Source organism: Telopea speciosissima, chromosome 8 (genome assembly GCF_018873765.1).
Source record: "Telopea speciosissima isolate NSW1024214 ecotype Mountain lineage chromosome 8, Tspe_v1, whole genome shotgun sequence".
NCBI lineage: Eukaryota > Viridiplantae > Streptophyta > Magnoliopsida > Proteales > Proteaceae > Telopea > Telopea speciosissima.
The window spans coordinates 30944945-30968943 of record NC_057923.1 but is presented as its reverse complement, the minus strand read 5'-3'; the positions used below and the strand labels follow the sequence as shown (position 1 = coordinate 30968943).

Genomic DNA, 23999 nt, shown 5'->3' with positions numbered 1-23999 from the left:
TTTGCAGAGGTTGGATTTCTCTCATAATCATCTCATGGGCTCCAAACCATCGGAGTTGGGAGATCCTTGTGGCTCACTTATTCAACTTAAGCTTTCCAACAACAACTTCTCAGGTTCAATTCCAACTTCCTTCCCCTCCTGTACTTGGCTACAAGTGCTTGACTTGTCCAATAACAATCTATCAGGTCCCTTTCCTGATTCTTTCCTCCAAAACCTTGTTGTTGCGTGTGGAAACCTCCGGTGCCCAGTTCGCCCACGGATGAGCCTGCAAAAATCGAGTGAGCGCAAGAGAGCCGGTGTGGCTCCGGCCTAGGAATCTCCAACGCTTAAGTCAGGTCTCCAATGCGACCGCATAATAGCTAGTAAAAAGTGAGATGAGCGTTTGAGCTCCATACATGAGTATTTATAGAGGGAGATGAGGCGGTTGGAGGATTCCTAGTATAGTAGGAGTTCTTCTCTTAGAAGGCTCTCTCGCGTAGAGCGGAGTGGAGAGTCATTTTTGGAGTCGGACTCTTATTAAGGTAAGAGTCCTAATGGGAGTGTGATCCGATATCGCGCTGAGATCGTGGCTCGAACCTGATCCCGTGATTCTCGAGTGGTGCTGACGTGGCTCTGTGATTCCCTGTGAGTCGTTACGATGGCCTTTTGTGGAGGGTTCGGCCTCGGTGGTCTGCCTCTGTGGTCGGCCCCGCTGGAAGCCGTGGCCTCAATGCTCGGCCCCAACCTCGGCCTATGGGTGTGAGGTCAGCCCTGAGGGTGGCGCTCCGTGGCACGGGTGCTCGGTACACGGAAGTCCGAATATCCGACTTGTCAGGGGTCAGATCGGCTCGACCCCGCACGGGTCGGTTTGGTCGACGAACTATCCTCGGTTCGGCCATGTGTCAGCTTCTGATTGGTGGGGTGATTTATGCCTTATCACAGGCCCTCCACTCACCAAGGGTTGGCACGGCACTGATGAGTGAAGTATCTCGGTCTGCTCGGCTGTCCCTCATTGCGGCCGAGCCGATCTTGCTTCATCGGTGATTGGACGTTGTACGGTCTGACAATTGGGGTGTCAGTGCCACGTCAGTCAAAGTCATTATGGCAGGCTCGGGAATTCGAATAATCTTTTGATCTAGGCCATTAGATCTTGTTGAGTTCTTCTCAGCCATTGGATCTTCTCTGCTCAGAGGCTATAAGTAGGTGACTCTTCCTCATTCATTCTTCACTATTTCAAGTTTTTGACTGCTCGGCTAGCTCAGACTCTTCAGCTCATCCAGTGCTCGACGCTCTCAGCTTTCCAGTTCGTTCTCAGCTCGTCTCCGAAGTTTCTTCGACCGGTAAGTCTCCTCTGCCCATTATGTTAGTTGGTAGTAGTCACGTGGGCGAGGTGTTCGCTGGGGCGGCTGAGGGTGCGAGTCTGAGCCGAGAGCTCCTTGCTCGCTCCCCCACAATAGATCTGTTGGGCTCAACCTCAGACGAGCCCGCCGTAGCAGAGCCACATTAGGCCAACGTCATCGAGCTACCCCTGCCCATGGAGTCCGGTCTTGAGGCCCAGCCAATCCCTGAAGACCGAGCCGACGGCTCGGGTTTAGCTTCGATAGATGACGAGGAGTCGGGTGAGGAGAGTTCTTCCCGAGGTGAGGTAGGCTCGGTCAGCTCGTCTGCTGACGTTCCTGAGCTTGAAGAGGGGAGTATCGGCACCGTTCAGAGCACAGTCACTAATGCCGACCTCTAACATCTCAGGGCGACTTACGCCATCTCCGAGGACGTCAAGCTCCGAGCTCCTAACCCTGGGGAGATGTATTGCTTCATCCGGCCTGGCGAGGTGGCCTTGTACGAGATGCCCTTTAGGTATGCCCTTAGGCTTCCTGTGCTCAACCTGGTGGATCAAATCTTGGACCATTTCCACCTATCTCCAGGTCAGCTGGTGCCGAACTCATGGCTGTCCTTGTATGGCTTCCACGCCCTTCTTTGAGAGATGGGCCGAGCTACGAGCGTGGCTCTTTTTTCTTGGCTCTATTTCCTGAAGAAGTCGCCAGAGAAGGGGTGGTACTATTTCACCCGCCGCACTGGGAAAAATGCGGTGTAGACGCTGAATTTTGGCACCTTCGAAGTGTGACTCGGCGATGATGATTAAAGCTCGACTGGCTTGCGTGGTGACCAAATGGTAGAAAATTACCAATTTACCCTTACCCCATTTTTTGTAACCAAACTGTCCCAAGTAGAACCCAAATCTCTAGGATAGCCTTGTTTAACCATTTTAAGCCCACATGTGAAATTTCACTCCAATCTGACGCCTTTTTGTCAAAATGACTGTCTTACCCCTGGCTTGGTTCTCGGTATCTGGATTGCCCGATTTGGCCCAAAACACTTTGGATGACCTTATTTGGTCATATTAAGCTTTCACAAAAAGTTTCGGCCAAATCGGATAACTTTTATGAAAATGACCATTTTACCCCTGGCATGGTTCTTGGTACCCAAGCCACCCGATGTGACCTGAAACCATTTGGATAACTTTATTTGGTCATATCGTGCCTACACATAAAATTTCATGTAATTCCGGTATCATTTGGACCTTGATCAGTGTGAAACACCATTTACGTGCTTTCTTCAATATCCATGCCATTTTTAGGCAAAATCTGACCATATCTGCCACACGGATGGAAAGTACATGTTGAGACCTTCTCGGCGATATGTGGCGCATCAAAATTGGCCATTCGGATCAAAAGATATTGATGTTTGAATGTGGACCTTTAAAATGGAATCTCTAAAAGGAATATATAAAAAAATAAAAAAAATAAAAAGTGGAACAAACTGAGTTGACCCGAATCGGGTCAACCCAGTCTGACCCGGCCTAGCTAGACTGTTGGCAGGGGACAAACCCCCACCATTTAGGCTGAGCCACACATGGCTTGATGGCCTCATGCCCACTTGCCTGAGCCACGATAAGGCTGCACAGGCCCAGGCTGCCAGCAGGCCTAGGCACACGCAAGCCCAGCCAGCCTATCACTCGCCTTATCCCGGCCATTAAGGCCCCAGGGGTCTTTGAGACCTTTCCTCGAACAGTTTTTCCCCTATAAATAACAGGCCATTTGGAGGGTTTAGGGACCGAAAAAATTATCATTGTGAAGTTCGTTCTCCCCTCTGTCCATCCATTCCAGAGACATCTCCATATCATGCTTCCATAGACATATAAAATTCCTCAAATACCCCTTGTTCACCACTCTTGCCATTCGGGGCAAACACACTTGGAGTGACTTTCGGTGCCTTCCGACGATAATTCCGGCCATGCAAGGATATGTAGACTGAGCCCAGACACTTCCACGCTTCAAGGGTAGGTTTTATATATCTTTATTTAGTTTTTATGTATTTCTTTTGATTTTCTTTAGTTAAAAGAGGTTGTTTTCAGTTAAAAAATCTTCAAAAATAACACAAGAGTGGTAAATTTCTGAAAATTTTAGGGAAGATGTTCCCCACTGTGCTTGATGTCCATTAATTTTCTCAAGCTCCAAATCATGGTTTTTGTGATATTTTTGCCCCTGTGAAGGATTTCGGATTTTGTAAAATCTGAACCTGTGGGTGGGGATTTGGACAAAATCATTATAACCATGTTAAATATCATGTTTTGATTAGTGGGTGTGGGCTCTGGTTTGATCCAATTTGGATCTGTGATGGGGATTTTGTATTTTTCTTTGTTTTTCCTTCTTTTTAGCATTTCAGAAAATATTAAAAATAGTATAAATGTATAAAAATCCACAAAAAAATTATGGGATACATATTTCATCAGGATTGATTTTATGGGCTCATTAATCACTGACATGAATATTTGATCATTTTCATAGGTGTTCCTTACCATGTTAGGGATGTAGATGTCATTTTCTATTTGTTGTGAAAATCCAAGAAAATCAGAAAAAATACATTTCTAAGCATTAAATTCTGTTTTAAGTTATTTTAGAATGTTTTCATATGCATACATGCCCACCATGAATCATAACCATGCATAAAAAGTCACTTCTGCCCTCAGGGGTATTTTGGCCATTTTGCGACCAAATCATATTTAGGGCCCTGGAAAGGTTTCTATCACTTTATTTGTATGTTTTAACTTTCATAAGCATGTTTTAAGTATAAGTTTGCATTTTCATGCATATTTGTATTTTTGCCTTAATAGGGGCATTTTGGTAATTTTACCACTTTGTAGCATTTTATATATTTTAATGATTCACATGCATGTCATTAATCATGTTTTAATCATTTCAGCATTTAAATGTGATTTCTTGCCTTTGTACATATTTTGGTCCTCTAGGGGCATTTTCATAATTTTGGCCATTTTGGCTCTACATAATCACCTAACTTAGGGGTAGTAATTACGATTAAAATTTTAATTTTAATTAGCCTAATTAGGTCCATAAATTTCAACAAAGATAATCAAAACACAAAAAATAAAATAGTTTAATTAGGTGCATAATACGCATAACACAACAGTATACAATAGAGTTTGGTCTAGGAAGACCGGCCTTCGGCCGGGCGGTTGCTGAGTGCCTAACACCTTCCCAGCTCGTAACTTGACACCTACCCAGAGATCTGGAGCAGACCATCCATTGAGTCATTGGAGTTAATTAGCGCCCTTCTCTGAAGAACGGGCACCATTTGTGGGTCCTAGACCCTGATCTAGGTGACGACTCCCTACACCATCAACAACAATCCCCGCACCGCTCCCACACTCGGGTGCACCACGCCAGAAAGAGGTCGCGGATCGATCTTCATCCGCTGCGCCTACAGTGGCGACTCCACTGGGGATCGTCAAACTTCTGATTGACCATACTCTTTGTTGTATACTTGTTATGTTATACATATTTGTCTGTATATATCATAATTGTATTGATTACATCATGCATCATGTTCGGAGTGAAATCAAACGACGAGGGTACTCCCTGTTGTGTCTCTAACCCCAGGGAGTTGAGACACATCATACTAAGTACTCTGAGATCGGATGATACCCGCTTCCTACATAAGAGTGTTCGAAGTGAAATTAGGCAACGACGATGTTCCTTACGGATATTCTGAGTTCAACTGATGGCCACTTTCTGCACTACACACATGCACACACTCACCGCATGGAATCACTTTAACCACGTGGTTTAGTCATTGGAACCCATGTGTAGTCATGGCTAATCCACGGCTAAGTCACACCCCTTGATACTGTACTTTACGAGTTTAGAATCATCGGCGAGGGTGGTCACTAGTGTGCTGTGGGATACATTCGATACTCAAAAAAGGCACTAGTTTGATCATTCTGAGATCGACTGATCTACTCCCCTGGTATATCAAAGGAACCACGTACCCATGACTCGCTTATACGAGCGATAGGTATATCGGATCTATCAAGGGTGACCTGTTCTGTCCTATCAGCCTACCCTTTGCATGCATCATGTAGTGGATATGGATCTGAATCATTAGGAATGCCACAAATGTAAAATTGTTTAAGACTTGGATTAGAACTCCCCATTAACTAGTTCTACCCATTTCAGTCTTCGTCCACCAACGGATAAACATGGTTCATCTTTAACGTTAAGATTTGAGTGTTGGTAACTGCATCAGCGTTGACTTATGTATCCACACCACGTGGTCAGCACCGTAGGGTGATGCCTACACAATCGATCCGGTGTGATGTACATTTCAACCTAGTAAAGGTACCACGTCTCTGTCTCGATGTTAGGGACAGACCAAGTTCATCCATTACATGGTTCTTGATCATTGTTTCAATGTAGAATTGGAAATAGGGTTTGTTCTTACCTAAGCCACCCTTGTATGGTTCGGTCATTTTGTTTTGCGCATGATTCTTGCCTTGTGTTCTATCAAAGGAGTGATTCCATCCTTTAACATCCCTTATAATCTATCATTGAGTCATCTCACCTCAAGTCAAACTTGATCAAGGTGTGTTTCTCAGTTTTAAGGCACCATTTCCCGACAACAGAATCAATCTCTGTGGGCCCGGAGGGATGGCCGTCTTGTCAGAATATCATTACCACCAGTTAGTCAAAGTATTTCATTCACCATGAGCTCAATCGGAAATCCCCCTGTCAGAGAAGAGTCTTTGTAGGAGCAGATGAACAAATTGCAAGAGGCAGTGGCCAATTTGTCAGCAATGTTTCAGTCACAGTTTCAGGCTAGTAGACAACTAGAGTATGAGCAGAGTGTTCCTCATACCCCATGGAGCATCCGACACATGATGTTGGATGAAGAGGAAGATGTGGTGTTCAAGCAACACCAAAATCCTGAAGAACCCCCTGAGACAGAGAGGGAGAAGCTTATGCGTGAGAAGTTGGAGAAGCTCGAGTTAGCTTTCAAGAATGTAAAGGGCATCGAGGATCAAATTATTGATGCGGAAGGAATATGTTTCTTTCCTGAAGCGAGGCTTCCTTTGAATTTCAAATACAAGGGTGAGAAATTCACTGGAAAAGGAGATCCTAGAGCCCATCTCAGAGCATATATTGGGCAGATGAGGATAGACAAGCTTACCCCTGAACAGATGGGATAGGCCTTCCAGCTGAGTCTCGAGGATGCAGCTCTCCAATGGCTCATGAACCTTGACCAGTCTCAGACTCGTACCTGGAATGACATGATCAAAGCGTTCAACCACCAGTACTCTTATAACACTGATGTTGAGCTGACTCGTCGGGATCTCGAGACAACAAAGCAAGAGCCCAATGAGACCTTCACAGCTTACTTGATAAGGTTCCGCGATGAAGCATCACTGATGGCAAATCGCCCCACTGAGCGAGAACAAGTGGCAATGGTCGTCAGAGGATCACAACCCCACCTCAAGAAGTATCTGTTTCCACAGCCGTTGACTTCATTCAACTCATTGATAATTGTTGGGCAACAAATTGAGGATGAATTATCCCATGGGTCACTTCCAAAGATGGATCGTTATGCCCCTAGTTCAAGTGGGGGCAAGAAGAACTTCCCAAAGAGGGCCCCCGAGGTGAACCTTGTGCTTCCTACTCCAGTCATGTCTCTATCATCAGCTCCACCTCCCACCACTTATGCACAGAGGGCGGCTCCACCAAAGAAACCACCGAGAGAATTCACAGATCTTGGAATGCCATTAAGTCACGTCTTCACCAAACTACTCAATGCAGGTCTGATTGCGGCAGTAGAGCCTCGATTTGTCCTGCAGCCTCCACCACGTTGGTATAAACCTAAAAAGTATTGTGTGTACCACACACAACATGGGCACTCTACTGATGATTGTTTGATCCTTCAGCACAAGATACAAGACCTTTTGGAAGCTGGAACATTTGAATTTCATCCCAAACAGCAGCAGCCTAATGTGATGACCAATCCCCTCCTGACACATCCAAAGTGAGGGAAGCAGAATCGCCCAAAGGCGTTAAACTACGATCATTTAATTGATGAGAATAGTCTTGCTGGCTGACTTAAAATGATTCCAGGCTCCCAGCCCCTGCTAGAAGGGCACCTTTTGGTTACTGCACATTTCGAGATGGCAAATGGCACTATGACACTACTGCACGGAGACGGAGAATGCACACTGAAGATGTTACCCGGTCCGGATATATGTCCCTTAGGTCTTTAGATTCTCCTTTTGTCGAGTCTCCTTCTGTAAATGCCTCTTGATGTGCTTATTCCATCAGTTATCAATAAATTATCTCTTTTCTACATAAACAATCTTCTCTACTCTTTGCTTTCCCTCAATGTTGAAGATGATTTTCATAATGATAAAAATGAAAAGAAAAAAATGGTGTCAAAGTCTTAACAATAAAAGTTCTTGAGCTTTCCAAACATCTGATCCCCTTCAAATGAGCACGGAGCTTAGAAGGAGATTTCACTTCATTGAATCTGTTAAAGGAGGCCATCCTTGACCGCTACCTATGCCAAATAAATCCTAAAACATTGGAATCCACTAGTTACCACTTTGGGCCTCAGCCTGCTCATTTGGAACCTATTTTAGCTTACCCTCTAACCCATCACCAAAGTACTCTTAATATACTTAGTCCTAACCGCTCCCAGGGTCTAATTGGAAATATTTTCATATCAAAGTTTGACGTTGTCGGGAGCAATAAAGGGAAAAGGAGAGTCCCCGAGATTTAGATTGAGAAAAGAAAAAGCTTATTCCAGAGAAGATTCAAGAACCCAAGCTAGTGACAAAGAAAAAAATGAGTTAAAGAAAAAAAAACTGTGATGACAATCCAAAAAAAAGGGGAACAAAAAAAATTCAAAAAAATCAAAAAGTCAAGGGAATGTATTAGTCTGAGCAAGGTTGAGAAAAATCTTACGAGTAACTGGGGGCAAAATTGTCATATTTCTCGATCTAACTTTTGAGGAACAAAATTGTAAAACCTCTTAGTCAAACCTTTGAGAGGAGAAATTGCCAAACCTTTGAGGGTGGAATTGCCAAGCTTTCAATTAACCTTTTGAGGCAAAAATTACTGAATTTTGGTTGGATCCTGGGGGCATATTTGAGCATTTGCCATCTCTTAGAACCTATGTCCTAAACCCCCTTATAACCTAATAAGTCCTCCTAGGCTAAACGCGGTGAGATCTTCGTCGATGGCTCTTAGCTCACCCAACTATGATGGAACTTAATTATCAAGGCTTTGACACCACAAAAGCACGAACTACGTTTGACCTGATTCCTGATTTGGGATACGTAGGCAGCTTTCTAGCTCGGTCACACCACCCATCACATCTTTCCATCAAACTTCATTTTCTTACCATCATCAAGATAGAACTACGGTTCGACCTGATTCCTCAAAGGGAGGATATGTAGGCGGCCTAAAAAAAAAAAATAACAAAATAAGAAAAAATCATAAAAAAAAGAGTCATCACTCATATCATCTCTATCATTCTGCTTTCTTCCATTCCCAAAGTTTGAATCTCTTCTGATCTTAATCTGTCAGATTTCCAAACCCTTTTCTCACCTTAATGTTCATCCACTGTGCACTTCCTGATCTCACTAATAAAGTCATCATTCTCCAATCATTCTTCATGAAATCTGCCAACCTGGCCATCAACTTCATCATCACCTCTGGCTAAGATAAGTCTTTTATCTCAATTGGAACATCCCACCTTGTAATCTTCAATTGTTATCTGGATCCAGTGGCATGATTACACTATTGAAGACTCCGTCAGTTATTTCTAATCTGACATGATACACTACAGAGTCCATGTAAAACAAAAAAAAAAAGGAAGAAGAGAAAAAAAAAAGAGATTCTCTGTCTCTCTTGGATTAAAAGGTAGTCCACTGATACAAATTCAACCGGCAAGCTATCATTAGATGATTCTATAATAGCTGAGTCAGAGGTCAAGCCAAGTCTAGGGACAAGAGAAGATTTGACTTCAAGAGTCACAAGCATAGACACAAAGTAACATGCATCAATGAACATGTCATGTCAACACAGAAGACCAGGGGGCATCAAGAAAGGGTGGTCTATGATTTGGGAAGGTGTTCATGCAGATGATGAAACACATCTATCAATCCATTAGAAAAAAAAAAAAAAAACATCAATCTCAGCCATCCGAAGATCACTACCAACTCACTATACAATCAAACCATCCAAAAACCATTGCCACAATCCATCATCACTATCACCACTATCTTCATCTGAACTTGGACTCTCTCCTTTGCGTTAGGATTGTGCGCATGAATAAATATTACGAATTATATGCTTTTATTTTGCAGGGAATAAATCACCAAAGTTCGTAAGCTCCTTCAATTAATAGCATTGAGACCATACAAGTCAAACTCATAAATTCGAATTTGCCGATAGAGTGCATCTTCATCCAGCATCGAATTTGCCGGTAGAGTGCATTTTCACCCGACATTTGAATTTGCCAATAAAGTGCATTTTCACCCGACATCGAATTTGCCGATAGAGTGCATCTTCCTTCAACATTGAATTTGCCGATAGAGTGCATTTTCATCCGACATCGAATTTGCCGATAGAGTGCATTTTCATTCAACATCGAATTTGCCGATAGAGTGCATTTTCACCCAACATCGAATTTGCCTATTGAGTGCATTTTCACCCAACATTCGAATTTGTCGACTAGTGCATTTTCATCCAACATCGAATTTGCCGATAGAGTGCATTTTCACCCAACATCAAATTTGCCGATAGTGTGCAGTTTCACCCAACATTCGAATTTGTCAATTGAGTGCATTTTCATTCAACATCGAATTTGCCGATAGAGTGCATTTTCACCCGACATCAAATTTGTCGATCGAGTGTATTTTCACCCAACATCGAATTTACCGATAGAGTGCATTTTCATTCAACATCGAATTTGCCAATTGAGTGCATTTTCAACCTTCGTGTTGTCTTCTAGTCTAATCTGCCAAGGAGTGCCGATACTAGCTACACACATTTTTCCCAAATAAGTGTATTTCTCCCCCTAGTGAGTCACTATTTTGTATTACTATTGGAAACCATCAAACCAACATCCGCTGTCATTGCTGTTTGTCATAGTGCTATTAGTCTATTGCATCCATGTATCTCTTGCAGGTGTACCGTCTTATTTATGTCGTCTGTCAGCCGATGGAGAGCCCCGTCAGACTATATTAGTCACAATGCACTGTAAGCTTTACCTGTTTCCGTTGTAGCTAATCGTATAATAAATTACTTTGATTTCATTGAATTTCATTGTACACCGTACTTCATCGATGGTTTCAAATTCCCACATTCATGAGCAAGATGTGGGAAGCTTTCGTTTTTGCTCTCCTTGTGCCAAAATTTGAGTCATTACTTTGACTTTTGTACACTGCGTGCCCTCAGTCAAAGGGGGGCATTCTGTAGACGCTGGATTTTGGCACCTTGGAAGTGTGACTCGGCGATGATGATTAAAGCTCGACTGGCTTGCGTGGTGACCAAATGGTAGAAAATTACCAATTTACCCTTACCCCACTTTTTGTAACCAAACTGTCCCAAGTAGAGCCCAAATCTCTAGGATAGCCTTGTTTAACCATTTTAAGCCCGCATGTGAAATTTCACTCCAATCTGACGCCTTTTTGTCAAAATGACTATCTTACCCCTAGCCTGGTTCTCGGTATCTGGACTGCCCGATTTGGCCCAAAATACTTTGGATGACCTTATTTGGTCATATTAAGCTTTCACGAAAAGTTTTGGCCAAATCGGATAACTTTTATAAAAATGACCATTTTGCCCCTGGCATGGTTCTTGGTACCCAAGCCACCCGATGTGACCTGAAACCATTTGGATAACTTTATTTGGTCATATTGTGCTTACACATAAAATTTCATGTAATTCCGGTATCATTTGGACCTTGATCAATGTGAAACACCATTTACGTGCTTTCCTCGATATCCATGCCATTTTTAGGCAAAATCTGACCATATCTGCCACACGGATGGAAAGTACATGTTGAGACCTTCGTGGCGATATGTGGCGCATCAAAATCGGCCATTCGGATCAAAAGATATTGATGTTTGAATGTGGACCTTTAAAATGGAATCTCTAAAAGGAATATATTAAAAAAAAAAAAAAATAAGTGGGACAAACTGAGTTGACCCGAACCGGGTCAACCCAGTCTGACCCGGCCCAGCTGGACTGTCGGCAGGGGACAAACCCCCACCATTTAGGCTGAGCCACACATGGCTTGATGGCCTCATGCCCAATTGTCTAAGCCAAGATAAGGCTGCACAGGCCCAGGCTGCCCAGCAGGCCTAGGCACACGCAAGCCCAGCCAGCCCATCACTCGCCTTATCCCAGCCATTAAGGCCCCAGGGGTCTTTGAGACCTTTCCTCGAACAGTTTTTCCCCTATAAATAACAGGCCATTTGGAGGGTTTAGGGACCCAAAAAATTCATGAAAAAATTATCATTGTGAAGTTCGTTCTCCCCTCTATCCATCCATTCCAGAGACATCTCCATATCATGCTTCCATAGACATATAAAATTCCTCAAATACCCCTTGTTCACCACTCTTGCCATTCGGGGCAAACACACTTGGAGTGGCTTTTGGTGCCTTTTGGCGATAATTCAAGCCATCCAAGGATATGTAGACTGAGCCCAGACACTTCCACGCTTCAAGGGTAGGTTTTATATATCTTTATTTAGTTTTTATGTATTTCTTTTGATTTTCTTTAGTTAAAAGAGGCTGTTTTCAGTTAAAAAATCTTCAAAAATAACACAAGAGTGGTAAATTTCTGAAAATTTTAGGGAAGATGTTCCCCATTGTGTTTGATGTCCCTTAATTTTCTCAAGCTCCAAATCATGGTTTTTGTGACATTTTTGCCCCTGTGAAGGATTTCATATTATGTAAAATCTGAACCTGTGGGTGGAGATTTGGACAAAATCATTATGACCATGTTAAATATCATGTTTTGATTAGTAGGTGTGGGCTCTGGTTTGATCTAATTCGGATCTGTGATGGGGATTTTGTATTTTTCTTTGTTTTCCCTTCTTTTTAGCATTTCAAAAAATATTATAAATAGTATAAATGTATAAAAATTCACAAAAAAATTATGGGACACATATTTCATCAAGATTGATTTTATGGGCTCATTAATCGCTGACATGAAAGTTTGATCATTTTCATAGGTGTTCCTTACCATGTTAGGGATGTAGATGTCATTTTTCTATTTGTTGTGAAAATCCAAGAAAATCAGAAAAAATACATTTCTAAGCATTAAATTCTGTTTTAAGTTATTTTAGAATGTTTTCATATGCATACATGCCCACCATGAATCATAACCATGCATAAAAAGTCACTTCTACCCTCAGGGGTATTTTGGCCATTTTGTGACCAAATCATATTTAGGGCCCTGGAAAGGTTTCTATCACTTTATTTGTATGTTTTAACTTTCATAAGCATGTTTTAAGTATAAGTTTGCATTTTCATGCATATTTGTATTTTTGCCTTAATAGGGGCATTTTGGTAATTTTACCACTTTGTAGCATTGTATATATTTTAATGATTCACATGCATGCCATTAATCATGTTTTAATCATTTCAGCATTTAAATGTGATTTCTTACCTTTGTACATATTTTGGTCCTCTAGGGGCATTTTCATAATTTTGGCCATTTTGGCTCTACATAATCACCTAACTTAGGGGTAGTAATTAGGATTAAAACATTAATTTTAATTAGCCTAATTAGGTTCATAAATTTCAACAAAGATAATCAAAACACAAAAAATAAAATAGTTTAATTAGGAGCATAATACGCATAACACAACAGTATACAGTAGAGTTTGGTCTAGGAAGAGCGGCCGTCGGTCGGGCGGTTGCTGGGTGCCTAACACCTTCCCAGCCCGTAACTTGACACCTACCCAGAGATCTGGAGCAGACCATCCATTGAGTCATTGGAGTTAATTAGCGCCCTTCTCTGAAGAATGGGCACCATTTGTGGGTCCTAGACCCTGATCTAGGTGGCGACTCCCTACACCATCAACAACAATCCCCGCACCGCTCCCACACTCAGGTGCACCACTCCAGAAAGAGGTCGCGGATCGATCTTCATCCGTTGCGCCTACACGCGGCCCTAAGTGGCCACAAGTTTCTGGTCGAGGCGCCGACCTCAAATAAGCACTGGAATCCTCGGTTCTTCTTTGCTTCCATCCCGAACTGCCCCTTCCGGGCTGAGTGGAAGGAGATCCACTTGCATTACGTCAACAGGGCCTTGCCCCTGACCGAGATCGAGCTTACCTCGCTTGACCTGATCCGCCAGCATCCGCCCTTTGATGTTCTTCAGCTCCAAGACGAGGGGTTCCTTCAAAGGTGGCATATGACCCTGGTAGGAGTCCGAGCTGTGCCTCTTTCCGTCCATTAGGGTCGGCTAGGGTATCCGAGCTGACCCGTTTACTTGGTCTTTTTCCTTTTTGCATGTTTCTAATGTGCTGTCTTTCTTGTAGTGGTCGGCCACATTCCTCCTATGGACACGGCTCGGCTCAGGGCCGAGACCATTGCGGAGAGGAGGAAGAAAAACGCCGAGAAGAAGTCCCGAGGCAAGACTTCCAAGACTTTGGAGGGCAAGGCTGTGCTGCCGAGCCCAACTGACACGGTGGTCGGCCTCGAGGCCGAGAAGAACAGAGCTCCGCTGAGCCCCTCCCGACGAGGGAAGGGTCAGAAGGACGAGTTGAGCTCGCCAAAGGACATCAAATGCCAAAAGATCTCGATCAATCTGATGGGTAGTGGTCCTCCGCCAGTGGTCTCGTCGATCGATATCTCCTGGTACGTTCTGGGGAGGGCCTCGGCCAATAATGTCCCACTGAGGCCGAACTAGCACCTCTTCCCAGGGGACTCGGCCCTGACGTCGGCCGCGCATGCAAAGGAATGGCTCAACGCAAGTTGGCTCCCTAAGGACAAGGAAATGCTCGAGAAGTTGTCCGATCCCGAGCTCCTCTCTTCCCTATTCCAGGACTTTAATATAGTAAGTTTCCTGCTCAGCACCTACTAGGGGTTTGACCTGTTATGCTTGGCTTCGCTAATGCTCGGATGTCTTTTGTAGGGGTTTTCCAAGGCCGTGGAGACCCTCCTCTGATTCGAACAGCTTCTGATCGCGAACTCCTCTTCCGAGGCTCAGGCCGAGAAAGCCAATGGGGAAGCGTTTAAGGCCGTCCAGGCACGTTGGGAGACCGCCGTAAAGCTCGACAAAGCTGAGGCCAAGGTTAAGAGCTTGGAGGAGGCTGCGACGAAGTAGGGGAAAGAGGTCAAGGCCTTGAAGGCTCTGCTCGACCAAGCCAAGAAGAAGGCCAAGGATGACCTAGCACAGGCTTGAGCCGAGGCGGTTACCGACTACCTCATGTCGGAGGAATATGCCTAGGTGTGCCATGAGATAAGGAAGCCATCGTACGGCGAGGGCTACGATACGGGCTGGGCCGACCTCCTGTAGGAGATAAAGGCCACCTACCCCTCCCTCAATCTTTCTCAATTCGACGACGATGCGACCACCGTGGTCGAGGAATTGGGCGACGATGTTGGGGTGGAGGTTGATAAGGCCGGCTTGACCGAGACCACTCCGCAGGATGAGGTTAACCCGTTAGCCCAGGATGCCGCCAAGGACGTCTCTGATAAGGAGGTTGCCGTCGAGGACCCCCTCAATACTGCTGAGCTATAGGCCCCCCTTTTTCCTCTTTTGATGTACATACCCCCCTGTTCGGGGTTTTGATCAACCTTCTTTTCCTTTTTTTTTTTTTTTGTAACTGGCCGAGCTGCCCATTTTTGTAACCGTGCCGTGCCGTCGGCCTTTAATGAATGAAATGTTTTTTCCTCCAAATTTGTCTGAGTGTTTGAGCTTGGCAATCGTTGGCCTTTCTTTCATTGCATGCGTTGTTCCGTTCGTCTTTATTGCTGCCTCCAGCTGTCAGCTCGGCTCGGTTACCACATGCGTGGCCATGCGGTCGAACTGACTCCATGGCCGAGCACAATGCCTTGGCAAAATTTGCTTAGTTTTTGTTTTGTTCAGCTCGGTCATGGTGAGAGTTTGTGCTTGTGGGCCCGTCGGCCTATGAGGGTCGGTCTTCTTACTTAGTAGCCGACCTATAAGGGTCGGTCTTGTGACGTGGCTACCGACCTATGAGTGTCGGTCATTGACGTCGGCCAGGTCTATGAGGATCGATCTTATGACTTGGTTGCCGACCTATGAGGGTCGGTCTTTTACGTCAGCCAGGTCTATGAGGACCGGTCTTATGACTTGGTTGCCGACCTATGCGGGTCGGTCTTTGACGTCGGCCAGGTCTATGAAGACTGATCTTATGACTTGGTTGTCGACCTATGAGGGTCGGTCTTTGACGTCAGCCAGGTCTATGAGGACCGGTCTTATGACTTGGTTGTCGACCTATGAGGGTCGGTCTTTGACGTCAGCCAGGTTTATGAGGACTGGTCTTACGACTCGACATGCTTGGAGTTTGAAAGTACATTAAGTAGTGGAGAAAGACTTTATTTTATTGAATCATGAACGTCGAGGCCGAAGCCCAGTACAAATATGCTAGCCATAAACCGTGCCGAGCAGAATACTTGAAGGAATTATTGAAAAAATTTCTTCAAATTTTTTGAGTTCCAAGGCCTCGGTATCTTCTTGCCCTTCGGAGGCTGCAACCGATACATTCCTGGGCAAATTTGCTCTGGCGACTATGTACGGTCCCTCCCAATTTGGTGCTAACTTTCCTTGCTGTTTTAGTTGGGACACGCTGAGCTTTCTGAGGACGAGGTCTCCTTGGTGAAAATGTCGCTCCTTCACCCTCGAGTCATGGTACTTTACCGTCTTCTGTTTGTAAGCTGTGTTCCATAGCAAGGCGTTCTCTCGGACTTCGTCGAGAAAGTCGAGGTTGGCTCTAAGCCCATCCTCGTAGGTCTTCTCATCAAAGTTGAGCACTTGGTATGATGATGCTTTGACCTCAACGGGAGTGAGGGCTTTGGTTCCATATGCTAGCCGAAAAGGACTCTCCCCGATCGGTGTTCTCATGGTTGTTTGATATGCCCATAGGACGTTTGGTAGCTCTTCCACCCATCTTCTTTTGATCCCCACAAGTAGTGTTCGGTTCGACACCTCCACTTGCCCATTGGCTTGTGGATGAGCTACCAAGATCGGGCGAAAATCGATGTAGAAGTGCTTGCAGAACTCTCGGAAGCTCAGATTATTGAACTGCGCACCGTTGTTAGTGATGAGCATTTTGGGTAGTCCGAACCGATAGATCACCTTGTCTCAGAAGAATTTCTCCATGCTCTTCTCGGTGATGGTGGCCAGGGGCTCGGCCTCAGCCCACTTAGTAAAGTAGCCAATGCCAACGACCACGTATTTTTGATTTTTAGAAGCCGGGGTGAAGTCTCCAAGTATATCCATCCCCCACATAGCGAAAGGAATTGGACTCAGCATAGAGGTCAGCTTTGTTGCAGGCCGGCTAGGCACTGGTGCGAAGAGCTGACACTTCTCGCACGTCTTCACATACTTCATGGCCTCTTCTTGCATTCTCAGCCAGTAGAACCCTTGTCGAAGTATCTTATATGCTAGAGCTCGGCCGCCCATGTGGCTCCCGCATATTCCTTCGTGCACCTCGGCCAAGGCGTACTATGCTCCCTTCGGTCCGAGGCATTGAGATGGCTTTCTTATAGAGTACTCCGTCGATCATGGTGTACTTGGCAGCTCAGATTTTGACTTTTCTTGCTTCTTCTCGATTCTCCGGGAGCTGGTCATTCTCCAAGTAATTTACAATGGGGTCCATCCAGGTCGGCCTGTCCTCCTCAATGTGTTTGATGCTTTATTCTTGTAAGGATGGCTTCTCCAGAATCTCAATGTACACTGATCGGCTCAGATTTGGGAGGTCGGCCTCGGCCAACCAAGATAGGGCATCGGCCACGACATTCTCTTTCCTCGGTACTCAGGTCATCTCAAAGTGCTCGAGCTCGGAAATCAACTCCCATGCTTGGCTCAAGTAGGCTATTATTCTTTCATCTTTCACCTTATAGTCTCCGTTGACCTGGTTGAGCACAAGTTGCGAGTCTCCTCGTACTCTCAATTGCTTGATGCCTATGGCTTTGCTGACTCGGAGTCCAGTCAGGAGGGAACTTGAGCCTTAGGGCATATTGGACGCGAAACCCTTCGGGGCTCACCAGGATCAGCCAAGCCCGCTTCCTCCAGGGTTGCTAGAGCCATCAACGTTCATGGTCTAGGTCAGGTCAGCCTTAGCTTCTGCATTGGCTTCTTTCGCTGTCTTCTCTTCCTCGACCTCAAGGTCAGGCATTGTGCACTTAGCTACGAAGTCGGTAAGGTCTTGCCCTTTTATTGCGGTCCTCGGGCGATAGCTTATATTGTACTCACTCAGCTTGACTGCCCAGGTGATCAGCCGACCTGACACGTCGGGCTTGTGCAATATCTTCTTGAGAGGCTGGTTGGTCAGCAGCGCGATCGGATGAGCTTGAAAGTATGGCCTTAGCTTTCTCGCGGCCGTGATAAGAACGAATACTACCTTCTCGAACCTGGAGTATCTCGTCTCGACGTGGACAAGAACATGGCTAATGTAGTATATGGGTTTCTGAGCTCAGCTTTCTTCTCTAACCAACATCGCGCTGACCGCCACCAGGGTAGCGGCTAAGTTAACTTGAAGCTCTTCTTTTGGCTCTGGTCGGCTGAGAAGAGGTGGGTTCTCCAAGTATATATTTAGCTCTTCAAAAGCTTGTTGACATTTGTCCGACCAAATGAAGTCCTTTGGGTTCCAGATGTTCTTGAGGGCCTTGAAGAATGGCAGGCACTTGTCGCCCGACCTTAACATAAATTGTGCCAATGCCGCTACTCGCCCGTTTAGCCTTTGTACTTCTTGGATCATCCGTGGAGGGCTCATCTCTTGGATGGCCTTGATTTTTTTCTGATTGGCTTTGATGCCTCTGACGGAGACCATGAAGCCGAGGAACTTTCCCGAGGTCACGCCGAGTGCATACTTGGCGGGGTTTAGTTTCATTTGATTCTTCCTTAGCACGCCGAAGGCTTCTTCCACGTCGGCCAAGTGGTGCTCAACCTTCAAGCTCTTCACTAACATGTTGTCCATGTAGACTTCTATGTTTCTTTCGATCTGCTCGCGGAATATATGTTGCTCGGGCGTTCTTCAACCCGAATGGCATGACCTTGTAACAAAAATTTTCTTGGTTAGTCCGGAATGCTGTGTATGACTCATCCTCCTCATGCATCATGATTTGGTTGTAGCCGGAGTATGCATCCATGAAGCTCAACATTTCGTGCCCTGCCGTGGCGTCAATCAAGAGATCAATCTGAGGTAGCGGGTACTCGTCCTTTGGGCAAGCCTTGTTAAGGTCGGTGTAGTCGACGCACTTCCTCCATTTCCCATTCGGCATGGGAACCATAACGACGTTTGCCAACCAAGTCGAGAATTTTTCTTCTCAGATGAACTTTGATCGGCGAAGCTTCTCCACCTCCTCTTTGATTGCGGCTTACCGATCAAGGGTGTAGTTCCTTCTCTTCTGTTGGATCGGCTTGCACCTCGGATCCACGTGGAGTCGTTGCTCGGCTATGTACCTTGGTATGCCTGACATGTCGGCAGCCGACCAGGCGAAGACATCGACATTCGCCCGTAAGAATTTTCCCAGCCGACTCCTTTGTTCTTCACTCAATAATGACCCAAGTTGTACCGTCTTCGTCGGATCTTCATCGCTGAGGGAGAACGGGATGAAGTCTTCCACAGGTCTTTTGCACCTTTCTGTGAGCTCATCCCGCTGGTCTTCAGGGAGGTGTTCGACGCACATCGCCATTCCTCGGACGTTGCCTTTATTTTTCTTGACGAATGTGGCGTAACATTCCCAAGCTTTCTTTTGATCACCTCGGATTTCTCCAACGCCATTCTCTGTAGGGAACTTCATCTTCAAGTGTGTCGATAAGATGATGGCTTGAAGAGCTGTCAATGATGGGCGGCCGAGTATGGGGTTGAAAGCCACCACCGATCGCACTACCATGAATTTGACTTGGATTGTCGCTTGACATGGAGCTTGTCCGAACGTAACCAGTAGGTCGATTGAGCCTTTGATGGTGGCGACGACTCCCGATAACCTATGAAGTGAGGTGCCCTCCGGCTTGAGCGCTTCGTCGCTGAAGCCAAATTGTCGGTACGCGTCTAGCGACATAAGGTCCATGGATGCGCCCGTGTCGACCAATACGCGATGAATGGGTCTCTTTGTAATTTCCACCTGCACTACCAAAGCATCATCGTGAGGTAAACTTATACCTTCTAGGTCGGCCTCAGTGAAGCAGATCGTCACCTCAGACTTCGGCCTTTTGCCTGGCATCTCGGCGACCCCGATGAACTGCGCATTTACTTTGGCCTTCCGAGTGAACTCTTGTCTGGGCCCTCCAAGGATAGTGTTTATGGGAGCTCCCTTGTCACTGCTCAGCCCGGATCCTTCATCTTTCTTCTCAGCTCGGGCTTTATCTTCGTCACGCTCGGCCCGCCTATTTTTGGGCCTCGGCTCAGCTCTCCTTTGATTGCGATCCTTAGGTCGCCGACCCCCACGTTCTTCTCGGCCTCCTTTGACATATTGCTTTAGGTGCCCTGCTTTTATCAGCTCTTCAATTTCTCTTTTTAGCTGATAATAATCCTCGGTGTCGTGACCGGTGTCCTTGTGGAATTGACAATACTTGTTGGGATTTCGAGATGACCCGGCTTGCATCGGCCGGGGTCGACGGATATACCTGCCATCCTGTATTTGCATCAAAATCTCCTTTCACGAGGTATTCAATGGGGTGTAATCGGGGCTCCGCGCTCGGTCCGATCTCTCGGCTCAGCGATCAGTCCTGGGCTGGTTTTTCTCCTTGCGGTCATCGATCATCAACCTTTTCTTCTTGGCTCGGCCTTCATTCCCCTTCCGGGCTTGAAGCACCTCCGCCATATTTACAAACTCATTGCACCTCTCCAAGAGCTCGGCCAGGTTTTTAGTCGGCTTCTAGGGCAAGTCCTTGATGAGGTCCATGTCGGCGAGCCCGTTGCTCATCGCAGTATGGGCCGTGGCCTCGTCCAAATCCTTGATGTCTAAGGATGCTTTGTTGAAACGTGAGACGAACGCTCAGATCGACTCATCAGACCGTTGCTTCACACTGAGGAGGTTGACCATCGTCTTCTTGTGTTTCATGCTACTCTGAAAGCGCGTGACGAAGGCTCGACAGAGCTAGGCAAAGCCTGTTATGGAGTTTGGTGGCAACCAGGAGAACCATTTGGTCGCTGCACCCTTGAGAGATGCGGGGAAAGCCCGACAAGAGATAATCTCGGCTCCCCCTTATATGGTCATCATCGCATTGAAGTAGTTGATATGATCTGTTGAGTCGGTCGTCCCGTCATACCGGTCAAAAGGAGGTGGCTTAAACCCAGCCGGTAATGGCGCAGTCATGATCTCGTGAGGATAAGGGTGTCGTCCGACCAGGGAATAGGCATCCGGGGTCACCTATTTCTTCAATCCCTCCACCTGCTCGGCCAAGTCTCATAGCCGCTTTTCCAACTCCATTTCAGGTGCTCGGCTGTCCCATTGTGGTCGGCCGTTCTGGTCGGCTCGGTTAGCACCATCCCTCCTTATTCTTCTTTCCAACTGGAAATTGGACCCACGGGGGCTCCTCTGTTGCTCTTCTCGGGGAGGCGGGCTTCGACGTCGGGGGCTATGGCGAGATCCTTCTCCTTACCTCGCAACACGTCTCCCTTTTGGCTCGTTCCCTTGTTCTTGGTTTCCCCTCGGCTGCTTGTCTTCTCCGAACCAACCAAAAAATACCGACCTTCTCGCTATCGATGCCGCTGGTTCAATTTCTCGTCCTACCCCCGGGCTCCGGTGATGCTCTTGCTCATCCCGTCGAGTGCCCCTTCTGGGGCATGGAGGAGGAGTCTTCTGATGAGATGAGTGTGATGACTTGGCCTGGCTCGGCTCGGAGCCCCTCCAGCTAGGCCCAACTGTGCCCCTACTGCTCGGCCCGACGCTGGCCACCATTCTGCTGCAAGTTTCCCTCTACGCGCATTGGGGCTGGAGGGGGCGCGACCAGTGGTTGACCCATCAGCCCACCCCGGGCCATCTGCATCTCGTTGGTGTGGAGCATCTACAGCTACAAGTTCATAACTTATCGGTTATTTTTCGGGGCTTCGGGATCCAAATTCTCGGGTAAGGGTGGCGGCGGTGGTAGGCTCAGCCCGTTCAAGTTTGGCTCGACCTGTGTCCTGTCAGCCGCTGCTGTGTCCAACATACTTCCACCATTCCCACCCTCCGACAGGGGAATTGGATTGGCCGCACTGCCCGTACTGGGCTGCGCACCCCCTGCCCGAGGGGGTCTTTCGATCGCTCCCTGCCGCAATGCTTCAGGGGGTGATGATTGCCTCGCTTGCGCAACAGGCTGTAGCTCGTCTCCAAGGGAAGTCGAGCCATGCTGCCTTGATCTCGTATGCACCATTGTTCCTGCTCTTGAAGTTGGTAGAAAAGACGATGGCTTGCTGACGTCGCTCCCACAGACAGTGGCAAATCTGTTGCATGTGGAAACCTCCGGTGCCCTGTTCGCCCTCGGATGAGCCTGCAAAAATCGAGTGAGCACAAGAGAGCCGGTGTGGCTCTGACCTAGGAATCTCCGACGCTCAAGTCAGGTCTCCAATGCGGCAGTGTAACAGCTAGTAAAAAGTGAGATGAGCGTTTGAGCTCCATACTTGAGTATTTATAAAGGGAGATGAGGCGGTTGGAGGATTCCTAGTATGGTAGGAGTTCTTCTCTTGGAAGGCTCTCTCCTGTAGAGCGGAGTGGAGAGTCATTTTTGGAGTCGGACTCTTATTAGGGTAAGAGTCCTAATGGGAGTATGATCCGATATCGCGCTGAGATCGTGGCTCGATCCTTATCTCGTGATTCTCGGGTGGTACTGACGTAGCTCCGCAATTCCCGATGAGCCATTAGGATGGCCTTTTGTGGAGGGTTCGGCCTCGGTGATCAGCCTCTGTGGTCGGCCCCCGTGGTCGGCCCTTGTGGTCGGCCTAGGTGGTCGACCCCCGTGGTCGGCCCCTGTGGTCGGCCTAGGTGGTTGGCCCTGCTGGAAGCCGTGGCCTCAATGCTCGGCCCCAACCTCGGCCTACGGGTGTGAGGTCAGCCCTGAGGGCGGCGCTCCGTGGCGAGGGTGCTCGGTACACGAAAGTCCGAATATCCGACTTATCAGGGATCGGATTGGCTCGACCCCGCACGGGTTGGTTTGGTCGGCGAACTATCCTCGGCTCGGCCATGTGTCTGCTTCTGATTGGTGGGGTGATTTATGCCTTATCACATGTCTCAATACAGAGCTTGTAGTTGAGCAATAACTTCATATCTGGGAACTTTCCCTCTTCAGCTCCAACAAGCTTTCTGGTATCATCCCACCAGATTTATGTCCAGGTTCTGCTTGACTTGAAGAGCTGAGACTCCCTTATGTCCAGGTTCTACACACACATACCCACACTAAACCCTCACACCCGGATCAAAACTCTCTCCTTCCCCTTGCTGCCCTCTCCCCTTTCTCTTTCACTGTAATCATTGAAAGAAATTCACAAGCATTCTACTCCTCTAATCATGTGCAGTTTTAGTGTAATAAGCAAAACATACTTATTTTCCTTCTGGACACTATCTAAGAGGGGAGAAAGAAGCTCCATGGATATAGCTTAACTTTCCTTTAACACAAGGGTCATAATTGTCTCCATTGCAGAGAAGACACTTCCTGGATGATCATCCCTTATGGCTTTCAAGAAATGTTGGAACATCTCAAGAATCAGAGCATCACTTTCGAGGTCTAGCATTACAACACATAATCGAACCTTTGACATGGTTTCAAGTATGGGACTGGAATTCAGGGCCTTACATAGACATTCAACCCTCCAAAGCCACTAGCAGCTCTGTGCATTAGAGTGGATGGGAAATAAGTGTAGATTCCAATTTGATACTTAGTTTGGAACTTGTATGTGTAGTTTGAGTTTGTTGGGATAGGGCAGTTGGTCCCAAGCACTCCATCTTGCCAGGAGTTCTTCCTCTGCTTATTACCATTCCTATTCATCCAAATCCATGCTCTATTAGTTCTAGGTCATATTTCAGATCAACCAAAATCTAATCAGTTCATGAATGTAAAAGAAACATTAACAAAAGCCCTCTTTGGCAGAGTAGCATTTGAATTTCTCTAAGGATAAGCAATAAACAGATTGGTGGGTGGGTATCACATAATTGATGATGCAAGTCTGAGACTTCAAGATGTGAAACCAAAATAGAAAGATCAGTGAGTGAAACTCACCATGTCAATAAGAAAGGCTGGTCCAGCTTATTAATGAGGTTGAGGATTATGTTATTGTTGGTCATAAAATCAAGTCTAGGACCAGGAAATTGGCCATTGATGAGAATACTTTCGTCAAAAGTAAACAATTAATCTTAGATCGGAATGGTATTTCTGCCTAAATGGATAACAAGAAGTGTCCTAATATATTGATAAACCTACCTGTTCAGGGACACCAAGAGGATAAAGAGCTCCATAAGTTACAGTCCATGTATAGTATCTATAAGGGTCCT

The 23999-nt window shown here is 46.4% G+C and overlaps 1 long non-coding RNA gene across 1 annotated transcript; it reads left to right on the top strand.

Moving 5' to 3' along the window:
- The first annotated feature begins 53 nt into the window (after positions 1–53).
- Positions 54–22785, top strand: LOC122672856. Its single transcript, XR_006334493.1, has 4 exons — positions 54–217; positions 1691–1696; positions 8044–8049; positions 22752–22785. It is a non-coding gene; the product is annotated as an uncharacterized LOC122672856 (long non-coding RNA).
- Positions 22786–23999: the final 1214 nt, after the last annotated feature.